Source organism: Mixophyes fleayi, chromosome 1 (assembly GCF_038048845.1).
Source record: "Mixophyes fleayi isolate aMixFle1 chromosome 1, aMixFle1.hap1, whole genome shotgun sequence".
Taxonomy (NCBI): Eukaryota; Metazoa; Chordata; class Amphibia; order Anura; family Limnodynastidae; genus Mixophyes; species Mixophyes fleayi.
Genome location: NC_134402.1, coordinates 451676408 through 451690042, shown reverse-complemented (window position 1 = coordinate 451690042; position 13635 = coordinate 451676408). Strand labels below are relative to the sequence as shown.

The window sequence follows — 13635 nt, the reverse complement described above, 5'->3', positions numbered from 1 at the left end:
TTAATGCAGTTGAGAGCAGGAAGGCTGTCATAAGATTCCTTTCCCTGTTCCGACTCTCTAGCCACAAGGAGGCACAAGTGTCAGATACATGCAAATCAGTGTGCACTCTCTTTGCGCTTAAAAATGTGCACTCTCTTTGGGCTTACATTTGTGCACTCTCTTTGCACTTAAATATGTGCACTCTCTTTGCGCTTATATATGTGCACTCTCTTTGCGCTTATATATGTGCGCTCTATTTGCACTTATACATGTGCGATCACTTTGTTGGGAGGCACAGTGCAAATTTTCATAATTTACACCCTCGAAAGAAAAAGGGCGTACACCCAACTTAGCATCAGGCCGTCGGTGTATTTATTGTAATGATTTGATTTTTACAGGTCGCTACTTTTCCTCTTACTGACAGAAGACAATTTCACTACATTATTACTGACTGTCAGTAAACTCAGTATTCGAAATGGAATCCACGAACCCAGATGAATGGTATGTGAATGTATCCAAATATTTTGGGACATTCTAGCATCCCTTTTTAAGAAATCAGTAAGTTTACTGACAGTTGGTAAACCTGTCCTGTTTAGCACATCTGGGGGTAAATGTATCAAGCTGAGAGTTTGCCGACGGGTTTGAAAAGTGGAGATGTTGCCAATAGCAACCAATCAGATTCTAGCTATCATTTGGTAGAATGTACTAAATAAATGATAGCTATAATCTAAATGGTTTTTCAAACGCGCCGGAAAACTCTCAGCTTGATACATTTACCCCCTGGTGACATACGGAGGGAGAACAGGGCGTATGATATTGTGTATTTACAAGATATCACGATGTTGAATAAACGCGAGATAACTTTACAAGGAGTATTGAGCGATCCAGCAATATATCCTGAGATAACTGTACATCTATCAGGACTTACAACATACTCTTCTACAGAAATCATCGTCGCTCGCAGTCAGTATGATACGAGTTAATTCCCAGCCAAGCATGAAGGTTTGGAGGAAAGTGCCTGAAAATAATTGCCCTTCTCCCTACAAAATGTCTAACATTATATATTGTGATCAGCGAGGTCATTTATTTAATATATGAACTGCAATATTCCATATAACTAAATTATTTACATTACTGCTGTTTTTCTTGGTTAGCCAGACTCGGTGCGCTCTTCACAGATACCTTCTCTAATGGGAGTAAAATAGGATTTAGCACATACTGAATAATGTTTCTGTCTGCTTTATGCTATAGATAAATTGGAGGAATTGACATATAAAGCTTTAGTTACGGTTTCATCCCATTGCCCTTTGAGAAGTAACACACGAGACGGCAGGAGAGGCTGCGTTGGGCCTTTCCTTTAATTTGCCAGGAATTTAACACCTGATTCAGCAAAGCATTCATTTGAGGAATGTAAAGTGGATCTAAACACCCAAAAAATGAAAGCACTTACATTAATAAACCATGTACTGTAGGAAGAATTTATTAATGGCAGTTAAAGTGACAAATGAGTCATATTGTATAAAGTGATTTACGCGTCGGGGTGATGTCTCTCTCAAAGTGGCCGCTACCAGCAAAACGAATGCCCCGACAATGTCAATGCATGGCTCTGATTTTCTAATAAAGATAAATAAAACGGTATTTTATTTACTCATCCAGGTCACCGGATCTCATTTATGATGTGAATCCAATGCACACCGTAAAGTGTCTTCAACTGCGCTTCATTCGTCTGTGCAGTGCAAGTCACACGGCCGCCATCCTTTACTTGTCGGAAGACGCCTCTGCAAGTGCGCTTTGTTTTGCGGAGAGTTGGAAGAATATTTTATGTTGCTGTTTAAAGTAAAATAAATAAAACAAAAAGACAGTTGTCAGCGCTTATCCCTTACACTGCATATCTGTATGTATCTAGCAAAATGAAAACATGAGGCATTAGTTCATATTTTGATCAAAACATTTAAGCCTGCATCCCAGCGTCAAGGGGACCTCATTATATGCAGGTCCTACAATGACCTATATGCTTTAAACACCATTAAAATGCAGTTCAAATCTGATGCACTCATCTCCCAGGTATAGGGGTTTACATGTAGCAAGGGCTGGCTTGTGGGCCACACCCAAATGTGCCTTAAATAGGCTTGATGGACAGCTGCTATGACAATAAGGCCATATTTTGAAACAAAACCAGAGAAAAAACAAGCCTGCGCTCGGTATATCCCACATTATATATGGTACCAGCTGCTTGGCAATAAGCCCGTGGTCGGTATATCCCATATTGTATATGGTACCAGCTGCATAGCAATATAAATGCCCATATATGTATACAAAACAAAAAGAAAGTTGTCAGCGCTTATCCTTTACACTGCATATCTGTGTGTGTCTAGCAAAATGAAAACATGAGGTATTAGTTATTTTTTTTCACTGGTTTTGTTTTAAAATAAATAAGACATGATAAAAAATAAATGAGCAGCAGGACTTTCTCCCCATCTCCTCAATCAACCACTGTACTAGAGAGGGGTTATTTTCACTATAATGGGGAGACCATGAGTTTTGGGGATCCAGCCATACTGGAAACCTCAAACAAACCAGCTTGCCCACTTTCCAGAGACAACTCGCCCCATACTGAAAAACCCTGCAGCTCTACCCAGCTCCCACAAGCGGTGATGGCAAGACTAATGGACATGATTTACCTCCCCAGTGGTCGCAGTATAATGGACCATAGCCCCCCTCTCAGCTATTCCAAAAGAGTAACAAGAGCTTAGTCTCAATATAACTATGCACTCCAGCAGCGGAAATTTAGATACCAAATAAAGGATACTTTTCCTAAGGCTTGTTTGAATTGGAAAGACTGAGTAAATGTTAAAAGTCACAGTAGTATCTTTTCAGACTCACTTAGCACACACTGGCTGGCTTCTCCAGCGTGCACGTAGATAACAAAAGACCTTCAATCTATACTTTAGCTCAACTGAAAAACCATTGAACACTACAGGAAAAAACAGTCAGTATTTAACTTATGTGCAAAACAGAATACTAATTTTCACCCCTTGCATTGTAACATGGTTTTGTCCAGGAGACTGAAATAAGAAGTTTCTCAAGTTAAGATCCTTAATGAATCAGCCCCCTTATTAATAATTTGAGAATATGAATAAAAAATGCTGCGTTCCCTTTCAACTACAAATGCGTAGAGTGTCTAGCGATACTTGAAAAGCAGTGACATTTCTGTTTTGGGAAAGTTGTCACATCACAGTGCCAGCACTTTTTGAATCCTGCCGATTTGAAATTCTGAACATATTTACAGTGTGTCAATGGAGAGCTCTCACACTGATCTTAAAATCAGCATGAATTAATTTATTCATTTAATAAAGTTTTAATTTGCCTTTTGATCCCTCTGGATGATTATTGCTGTGCTTAATTAGTAGTTCAGTTGTTGAGCTTCTGTGATCTGAAATGAAATACAGTTGCATATATTTCAGGCATTTGGACTTTAGATTGACTTTACGCATAAAGGAACAGCCAAGCATTTAATATCCTGGTAATGAAAGTAATTGTGATACATAAAATTGTAGAAAAATATACTGTGATTTATCGCGCTCTTCTGTGTTCATCAAATCTTCAGTGCGTACAAATGGAAATGATGTGTACAAAGAGGCGGATGTATAAGGTCCAAGACACAAATTCCTTCTTGAGCAGTTCACTCAACTGTGTTGTAGCGAGAAGGTAGAGTACAATAAGCGTATTGTATTTTATAATAAAGTTCTTGGACAAAATTACAATGTTAAAGTTAAAGTTTATGGCCTGGCGTAAAGATAAAAAAAAAAACACAAGTGAAAGCAGCAGCTATACACATTTAAAAGGGTGATTGGACTGTAGGTAACCCATATTTCCATAATAATATATAGCAATAGCCTGAGTCATTAGCATCAGTAACAAGAAGGGAAACTGTTGCCCCCTAGCCCTTAACTGTCACCAAATTAACTGTAATCCCATGTCGCTGTGTGTGTGTGGTCCTGTGGTGCATGGGTCGGTAATGCACTACATCACTTGGACTTTCCTCTGCCCTGGCTAGCTCACTGGAGTGGATATAAAGGACAGGAGGGCCCCCACACATGCAGTTTTTCAGCAATCTCTCTTTAAAGCGTTGGGACAAAGGTGTCATAAGTTAGGATTAGAGATGCTCACTGACCCCTGTGAAGTGGTTTTAGATTTAATTTTGGATCTGGATTAGCCTTGCGTTTTGGTTTTGGCAAAACCGCCCTTGTGTGTTTTGGTTTTTGGTTTTGGATCTGTATTTTTATAGAAAAATTGCTAAAATATGCTAAAATCACATAATTTTGCTCTTTTTTGATCTTACTTTATTATTAAGCTCAATAACACTAATTTCAAGTCATTTGCAGTCAATTTTGACCACCTCACAGGTCACAATATTATTTTCATACACTTTCAAGCAAATATTGCAGCAGTTTTTGCCAGTGATAAGAAGAAGGTCATTGTCATGCCTGGGCATAAGACCAAAACATCCACCTCTTAAGTGTGGAATTATTTTTACCTAAATCCTGACAACAGTTGTCTAGCCATTTGTAGCATTGTAAAGCCACACTCAGTAGAAGTAGGGACCTTAACCATATAGGATCCTCATCCATGTTACGCCAATTGAAGCAAGTTCATGAGAAGCTCTTGGGATAATCAGAAACTTATGCTAAAAACTAACAGCAAGCAGTCCAGCATCAGCTACCTCCCTTCTTTCATCTAGATCCCAGGATCTGCAATCTACACCCCCAACACCTTCATCATCAATGTTCTCACAAGTGAGAGGAGTTAGTCCTTCATCCAAGTTGCTAAGGCAAGATGACTCCTCCACTAACCATGGTTCCTCTGAAGAATTATTGAGCATTAGTCCAGCTGCTGCTGCTGCTGCTGCTGGGAGTGGATCTTCAACCCAGAAGGAGACTACTAGTAGTTGACAACAATTTAAACAATCAATAATTTGCAAGAGGAAGAAAGTAAGAAAGCTATCACCCAGTGGCAAAGCGGATCACAGACGCCATGGCGACTATGCTAATGTTAATTAGATCAGCGTTCAATATCCACTATTAATGCAGCTGGTGTTAGACAATTACTTGAGGTCTTGTGTCCCCCACCATTTTACTAGAAGAGCTATTCCTCACCTTTCCCAGAAGGTTCGTAAAAATGTAATTATTGGGCTACAAAATGCCATTATACCCACTGTACACTTAACCAAAGATATGGGGACAAGCAGAACTGGGCAAACTAAAGATTATTTGACTGTGACAGCCCATTGGGTCAGTGATTTGCCTTCACCAGCAGGAACAGCAGCAGCATGTACCCAAGTACGTCACATTTTTCTGAGGCAGGCTACTCTGTGTATCATCTGCTTCACTAAGAAATATTATTATTATTATTATTATTATCATAGATTTGTAAGGCACCACAGTGCTCCACAGCGCCGTACAGTAGGGAAGACAAGGACATACATAAAACAAGACATATGTAAAACAAGAACAGACAAGGCAGACAAAATGAATGGAGACATGAAAACAAAGGGTATGGAGTACCTTGCTCATTACAGAGCTTACATTCTAAGGGGGAGAGGGCACAGCTGAAACAAGAGGAGTGAGTGTGGCTCATAGTGGAGATTGGGATAGTTGTGAGGGTGCATTAGTGTGAATAGTGTTATTGAGGATAAGGTCACCTCTAAAAGAGATGGGTTTTCAAAGAGCATCTAAAGATTTGAAGACTGGGGGAAAGTCTGATTGAGTGTGGTAGGGAATTCCATAAGTGGGGAGCAGCACGGGAGAAGTCTTGAAGGCGGTAATGAGAGGCAGTTATCAGAGACGAGACAAGGCGCAGGTCAGAGGTAATACCGCTGACAACCTGTTTTAAAAACTAAGGGATGTCTTTGCAACATGGCTTATCCTACTTGGACTCTCATGAGGATATGTCATTTGTGATAACGTCACCAATATTGTTAGAGCATTACAGCAGGGGAATTCCATCACATCGAAAGTTGGAGGGAAAGAAAGAAAGTTATTGGTAGGTGCACTGAGGCTTCTAATTAATATTAAATAAAATGTAACTTTTATTAAGTATTGATTAAAATAAGCGAAATACAATAAAATATACTAAAAACAAATGCTGTCTGCATATATATCCTTCTTAATATGTGGACTTATGTATAGGTAAATTGCTAATGTTGCCACTAGCTATAATTGTGTATTACTGGGTATTACTATGTGTTAAAAAACACAGGGAAACCTCCCCACATTAGGCAATTTCACAATAGATTAGCTAGAGATTAGTCAAAGTATCACTGTGCTGAGACGCTATCTAATTAGCCCATGTATTAGAGCTGTAGTATCTCCTAGCAAGCCAGAGAATGTATTTCTATTGATCTTCACAGTGAAACCTCCCCCCGTTAAGCAAATCCCATAATAGGATTAGCTATGGATTAACCAGAGTATCACTATGGTAGAGCACTATTTTATAAGGCCATATATTAGAGCTGTAGTATCTCCTAACAAAAACGGGGAGTGTATTGCTATCTACCTAGATAATATCTCCGAACTAAATCTGGTTATATCGGAGTATTATACAGACTACCAATCTAAGGTATAGTTTATGCAGACAGCGAGGACGCCGACGCGCGTTTCGCTTAGGTCTGCTTTATCCAAGGCATCCTTTTGCCTTGGATTAAGCAGACCTAAGCGAAACGTGCATCGGCGTCCTCGCTGTCTGCTTATTTTAATCAATACTTAATAAAAGTTACATTTTATTTAATATCAATTAGAAACCTCAGTGCACCTACCAATAACTTTCTTTCTTTCCCTCAAACTTTCAATGTTAAATAAGTTTAGGTAGCACCCCATATCGATACAATTTTGAAACATAGGATTACATGGGTAGTAAGCTTCTAAATATATGATTTAGTGCGACAGTATCTCCTATCTCTGAATTCCATCACATCCCCTGTTTTGCTCACACAATCAACTTGGTGGTACAGAACCTTTTAAAAAATTACAATTACATGCAGGAGATGCCGTCTGTGTTCCGAAATATTTAGTGTAATATTCGGGATTGTGCAATAGCATGTAGGAGAATGCAGCAGCTGCAAGAAGAATAGATCATGAGGGGGAACGTACTTTAGTCCAACAAAGTAGTCATCTGTGAAGTGAGTGCAGACACGGTGTCAGGGTTCCTAAGGTAAGACCACGGAGAAAGGGTAAATGAATGAAGTGGTTTATTAGCAACCCAGATAATACTGGTTTAAGATGCAAATGATGGTCACAAAGATATGCAAAGAGTAATCACCCTCAGCAATGTTCAATAGTACAGACTGCGTACGTAATGATCAAAGTCACAATAAGTATCACTAGGGAGCGGAACATAACACAAGTTTTGTGTAGTATACTGGAGATGAACAGGTAGAAAAATCCAGGTATGCAGCAACAATGATCCTCAACTTACCACAGAGATGTGAAACGGAACAGCAGTAGTCAGCGTTGCAGACAGAGTAGATAGCGGGCGTTGCTCATAGTGATTACCACAAGTAAGGGGAACTGGTGCATGGAGATCAGCAAAATCCAGATATATACAGCAGCGATGAGCCACAGCTTACCACAGAGATGCTTGATCTAGTAATTGGACACTTCTGTCAACCTTTTCAGTGTGAACAATTTACTTTTATGCTGCTTGATTCCATCAAATTGAATGTGAAACAGAGCTGGGATGACAACCGTCCATTCAATCTGCTGTGTGGTATTGTTTGGAAAGTCATAGTTGGGGTAGTACCGGGAAACATTAAGGCAGAATTTCGCCAGCAAAAGATGTCAAGTTTCACAGCTAAAAGCGGACCGAGGCAGAGCAGTTTTGAAAACGTTGTTTACTTTGAATCAGAGGTCTACTATTAAGAATTCTGTACCACAATTTCAGTGCCAAAAGTGATTTGATAATACATATGGAGGTTCCAACAAATGATGGGTTCCCTTTGACCATTCTCAAATGTAACAACTGCATACATCCAAACATTCTTTGGGCCTTGCCCAAGGAATGGATCTCCGATAGTGCTTCCATTACATAAATACTCTTTATAATAATCTTTTAAAAAGTAGTGTTGCTAACTGGGAATACAGGGATAAGGGGAACATGCCAGGTCTTTCTGGCCTCTGTTTTCTCTTGTTTTGTTTTTGTGAGTACACAAATAAAGGAATGAATAACTCATGAGAAGCTTGAGAGATGAAGAGACAAAAAGGAGATAAATTCCTTGAAGACCACTAACACAGCAACAAATCTTATGAAGGTGTCTTCATAACCACAGCCCAGCAAGTGCCTTTTCCAAAGGTGGATTTAATCATCTTTGCCCAAATCCGCTTAGGCTGTGTCCCTGAGCTGCCAGGACATGACCACAATCACTTTGGTCACCCCTACGTCAGGAGACCATACCCATTTTGATATTGCTACATCTGGACTTGCAAGCAAAATACATTGCATTCTCCTTTAGAAGAATGAATAATATAAGGGAATGTAATTCGATAGTGTTCCAATGAAGTGGTAGGAGAAGTGACGTAAACCAGACCACTTACCACTCTGCTAATCCCCTAATGAAATTTCACTTGTACCAGGGAATCCAGTGAAATGTTATATTGACTTCTGTTTTATGATTTCATCCTAACTGTGTCAATATTCCATTTACTGTACATAATACTGAAGTGCCATTTTTACATATCATATTAAAACATACAAACACTCAAACGTTTCACAAATTCTAATTGCAATAAGTTGCTGCGTACTTTCTCCTGTCTCCTCTGTCAGGTTAATATTAAAGCCTTTATCATGAATATTCAGATGAAAAAATAACTGTCTAGGTATTATCATCGGAAATGTCAAATAGCATCGAGCGAGCCAAGAAAATTCACAGGACCCGGTTGTATGTTATGTATAGATTTTATCATGACACTTATGTACAGGGGGATTATCAGACTCATTTTATGAGCACCGTATTTGATCATTTGCACCTACATCCATTTCCTGAAGATAAATATAGGTAAAATGATCTGCTGATAGTTAGGCCTGGCCAATTTATTTTCTGTGGCGCAGTAAAATGATCTCATAATAACCTCATTAAAAAGATTTTTACTTAAACATGCTGTCTGCTTTTCAAGGGTCTGTTTTTAGTCTGGTTAAGGTTATAATAAATCAATGAAGCAATTCACTGTATATTTACTTTATTGTAGAACTCAGCAGTTAAGGTGGCAGTAAAGACATAATAATGACTGAAGGCGGTATGATTGAGACTCATCATTTATTGTATATCTTTGGAGATGATAAAAATATGCAACCGCATTACTTAAATCTGCAACTTCTGTATATTAGCGATGTATAAAAAAGGGAAACTTATTAATATAAATTTCTTTCATGTATTGTGCACATTTAATTACACTAAAATAATTCACTGTATTTTTAAAATCATTCATTGATTATTTCTAAGGAGCCACAAAAGTCTGCAACACCGAACATATGACAAATCATAGAAAATACAAATCACACATGAATATAGAACAAAAACATATGAACTTCACAATGGAGGTGCAGATGTGAAGATTCGGGTTTGCAGTATCGGGAGAGGACAATGCTCAGACGATAGAAGCTACTAGGATTTAAAAGAACGATTAGCCAGTAGCTGGTAGAATTGATAGGGAGAGGTATCCGGTGACAGTAGGATAGACTACAGAGAAGAGGTGGGTTTCATAGGCAAACCGAGGGGTGGTTTCCTAGTGCCTGTTAACCCCCATCCGAGCCTGGGGCACTGTATATTGAAGTGGCTGAACCCTGCTCCCGCTTCACACAGCTCTGCTTGAAAAGGGAGAGCTGCATGCACACAACAGTAGTGCACACAGTATATTATGGGGATAGGAAGAGTTGGAGAGCAGCCAAGCACTGTCTAATATTATAGCTATGCCCCCATGCATGCTGGTCACACCCACTGGCGGCATGGTGTGGAAACCCCCCTCTACAAATCCTGCGTTTGCCCCTGGGTTTTGAGAGAGCATTTGAAAGTTTGAAGGTTGAAGGAAAGTGTGGTCAGGTGGGGTGAGGAGTTTCTTAAGTGAGGAGTAGCACGGGAGAATTCATGGAGAAGGTATATACCAGAGAGAAGGTCAGGAGCACGTTAGAGGCAGAGAAGAGATGTAATGAGAGAAACAATGTCATGAAAGTCCCAGACGGATAGAGAGAGTGGAGGGGAGGATGCTCCAAAGGTAGAAAAAATGAAGGAGCATTTAGAACAATAGAAGATGAACTTTGAATAAACAGTGCCACAAAGGCTAAGGAAGTGAAGGGTATTCAGGAGAAGAGAGTGGACAACTGTATCGAAACTAGACAAGAGGTCTAGGAGGACGAGTAAGCATAAGTCGATCATTGGCAAACTTTAATGAGGGCAGTCCCAGTAGAGTGGAGTGGGTCAAGGTGTACAGCCATTAAAACACTGCAAATTAATTGATTTTTGCACCAGCTTAGGGATGGAGGTCTCGGGTCTCATCCTATATTTTTAATGGGACCCATTTTGCAATTCTGCTTGTAGTGGTATTTTAAGACAAATATGTATTCAATGAATGGAGTGTATTAAGGTGAATAAGATTGGATTTTTATGTAACATTTCTGCTTTTTCTGGAGATTTGTCTTCCTCTGTACACCTAGATGTACCTGTAGGTTGCAGTAGCATCTCCCAGGTTTGTACATTGACTTGAGTTGATTCCAAACCAAATCATTCTACGGTGAGCATCAAATGCACTTTGAGATCCAGGCAATGACTCAGTGTCCTCTTGTTCAACAGTATATTATGATACTTCTACCTCATCACACAACTTGTAACAGTTTAGTCATGAATGATCCATAAGTAAAATGATGCCCAGTATAACAATGCTTTTCCACCTGCTTTTAGTGCAATAAACATTAATATCCAGGACCAGCAATTGCCAGACCAGTAAGTGCTGTATACTATAAAAAATGTGAAACTCTTATGAACCCAGCTCTTAAAGATCAGGATTGTGTTACACTAAGGACTATGCAAATGATGTAAGTATAGTCTTCCTACTTTGATAGATATGCATCACGTTGGTTTTGCTAAATGCAGACATTCAACACATGATGTGTGTATAGATATTCAAGGCTTCATTCACACTACACATTAATGGAAAAATCGTACCATGATCTCTGCCTTAAATATCCAATAGGAATTTAAAATTGCGAGTCGGCCTTGTTTTCAGCCTGTTCTTGATTTGGATTTTCAAGTCCTTTCATTTTTTTTATTCGTAATAGGCCTCATTTAGATTTGGACTCATTAATGCATCAAACATATGCAGAAAAAGAAGTATGCAAATAAAGTGTACTTACGGAGGTATGCCAAGTTGGACGTGTTTAAAAATGCATCCAATGCAAAACCAGTAGTATTTGAAGCAGGTGTACAAGTGTGCATACTTCTAACAGCGTAGAGAGTTAGTTTGACATTTTGCACAAGGTATAATGATATAATGAAGTGTCATATACACAATAGTGCATAAATACATGCAAATTAATGCAAAAGTCATATTTATCATATATTTTTCTGCAGTAGTCGGAATGGAAATGACAAATAATGAATGTGAATAGATAGCCGGGAATTGATATATTATAGACATGATGCTAATGAAGTATAATTAGGCGGACAGATCACTACGCAATCAGCAATTGAGAAGAGGTGAGATTTTGCGACTTCTGATCATCATACCTATAATAAATATGTCTCCTAAGAGATATATCTGAGGAAGCGTCCCCTGTCTATTTATGTCGCACTTATGTGAACACGCCTCTAAACTACTCACACGTGTTCCGCCTCTTCACACATAAGGAGACGTAGGTCCAAGATAGGCAAAATCTAGATATGGACACATTTTTGGTGCACATGTCCAGTACAAAAATGCATATAATATACAAAAAAATTGGCATCTGACAAGGATGTTCCCTTTACCTGTTTTTCTGGTTAGCAATTAATACATTTGCCTGTTTAAATTACCAGTTCTCTTTCTTGGCCTCCAGATTGGATCCGGGGAATACACAGTTACTCTATACTCTAGTGACACAACCTTTAATTAACAGACCAAACTCGCTCCTTTTATTTTCTGCCATTTCATGACTAACGGTTAATTCCAAAAAGTCATCAGCAGTTTAAATTAAGTTACCCCTGGACACTGTAAGGTCTTTGGAGGCTTTGACAGATTTCCAGCGGCAGGACCAATTCAATACCTAACTTGCTGTCAAGATAACCCATGACATTAATCGCCAATATATTCTAATTAACCCTTTTGAAATCACTGAAAGATTAGCTGTAGACCTAGTTACTGGGCTGAGATGAGGGTGGGTTACATTACTGTCTTTAAGATGTTTCATCTTCCTAAACTCCTTTTTCTTACCTATAATTATAGACTACAGCAATTGTGTTTATAAAATAAACGGCATTTGCATATCTATCTATAATAGCATTACCTTGAAAAAACAAAAAGAGGGATTTAAACTTCCTTCAAAAAACTGTGGTCAGAGACATGAAAATTATTCCATACAGGACAAATGATGCATCTAGAAAAGCTGGTTTATATACCCAAATACACATGCACATATAAATATATATATATATATATATATATATATATATATATATATATATATACCCACTTAACTACCTACCTTATCCTCTGCCTCTCCCCCTTCTTTCCCCTTCCCTGCCTCCGTCCCTCTACTCTCCCTCTCTCCCCTGCGTTTCTCCGTCTGTCCACCCCTCCCCTTAGATTGTACGCTCCTCTGAGCAGGGCCATCTCTCCTCCTGTTTCCACCACTTCTAACTCTGCTCTCCAGCTACTTTGCCCTCCTCCTCGTGGGCCCTCTTCTCCCTGTCTTCCGCGTTCTCCTTTTGGGCCCCGTCATTTGTGGATACTCCCCCCGCCCACTAGCTGTGCATTGAGCTTACTGAGTTACTGTGCTTTATGTTTACTGTACTGTGCTGTCTCACCTTGTATTGTAATTCGTTTTTGTCCCTGTACGGCGCCACAGACACCTTGTGGCGCCCTATAAATAAAAATGAATAATAATAATAATATATATACACACACACATATATATATATATATATATATATATATATATATATATATATATATATTAGAAATGGTCACTGACTCCCGTGTTCTGGTTTCGGTTTCGGGTTTGCATCTGGATTTTTTAGAAAATTGCTAAAATCACATAATTTTGCTCTTTTTTTGTTCCTATATTACTATTAACCTCAATAACACTAATTTAAAGTCATTTGCAGTCAATTATGACCACCTCACAGGTCACAATATTGTTTTCATACACTTTCGAACAAAGACTGCAGCGACCTGGCTGGATGGTAAGCGACAGAGCAATGACACAAACACACAGCAGTTCCTGCCACATCTAGGACACGTTGGCGCACAGCAGTGGCAGTAAATAAAAGTGGTGCAATTAGCAGTGGAGCAATGGGGCTCTACTCTTTGTGTTTAACCTGTATAAAACCGTACAATTTGACTGCAAACTCAGAAGACCAAGCCTGCCAGCCCTAGTATTTGTATTTCAGCAATGACAATTAGCAATGGAGCAATG

General features: G+C 39.0%; 1 protein-coding gene across 1 annotated transcript in view; it reads right to left on the bottom strand.

Moving 5' to 3' along the window:
* Positions 1 to 13104, bottom strand: part of TPGS2 (tubulin polyglutamylase complex subunit 2) — a 1173328-nt gene extending 1160224 nt beyond the window's left edge. The window contains exon 1 of the mRNA XM_075186340.1: positions 13025 to 13104. The gene's annotated coding sequence lies outside the window, so the exon portion shown is untranslated. The remainder of the gene's footprint in view (positions 1 to 13024) is intronic.
* Positions 13105 to 13635: the final 531 nt, after the last annotated feature.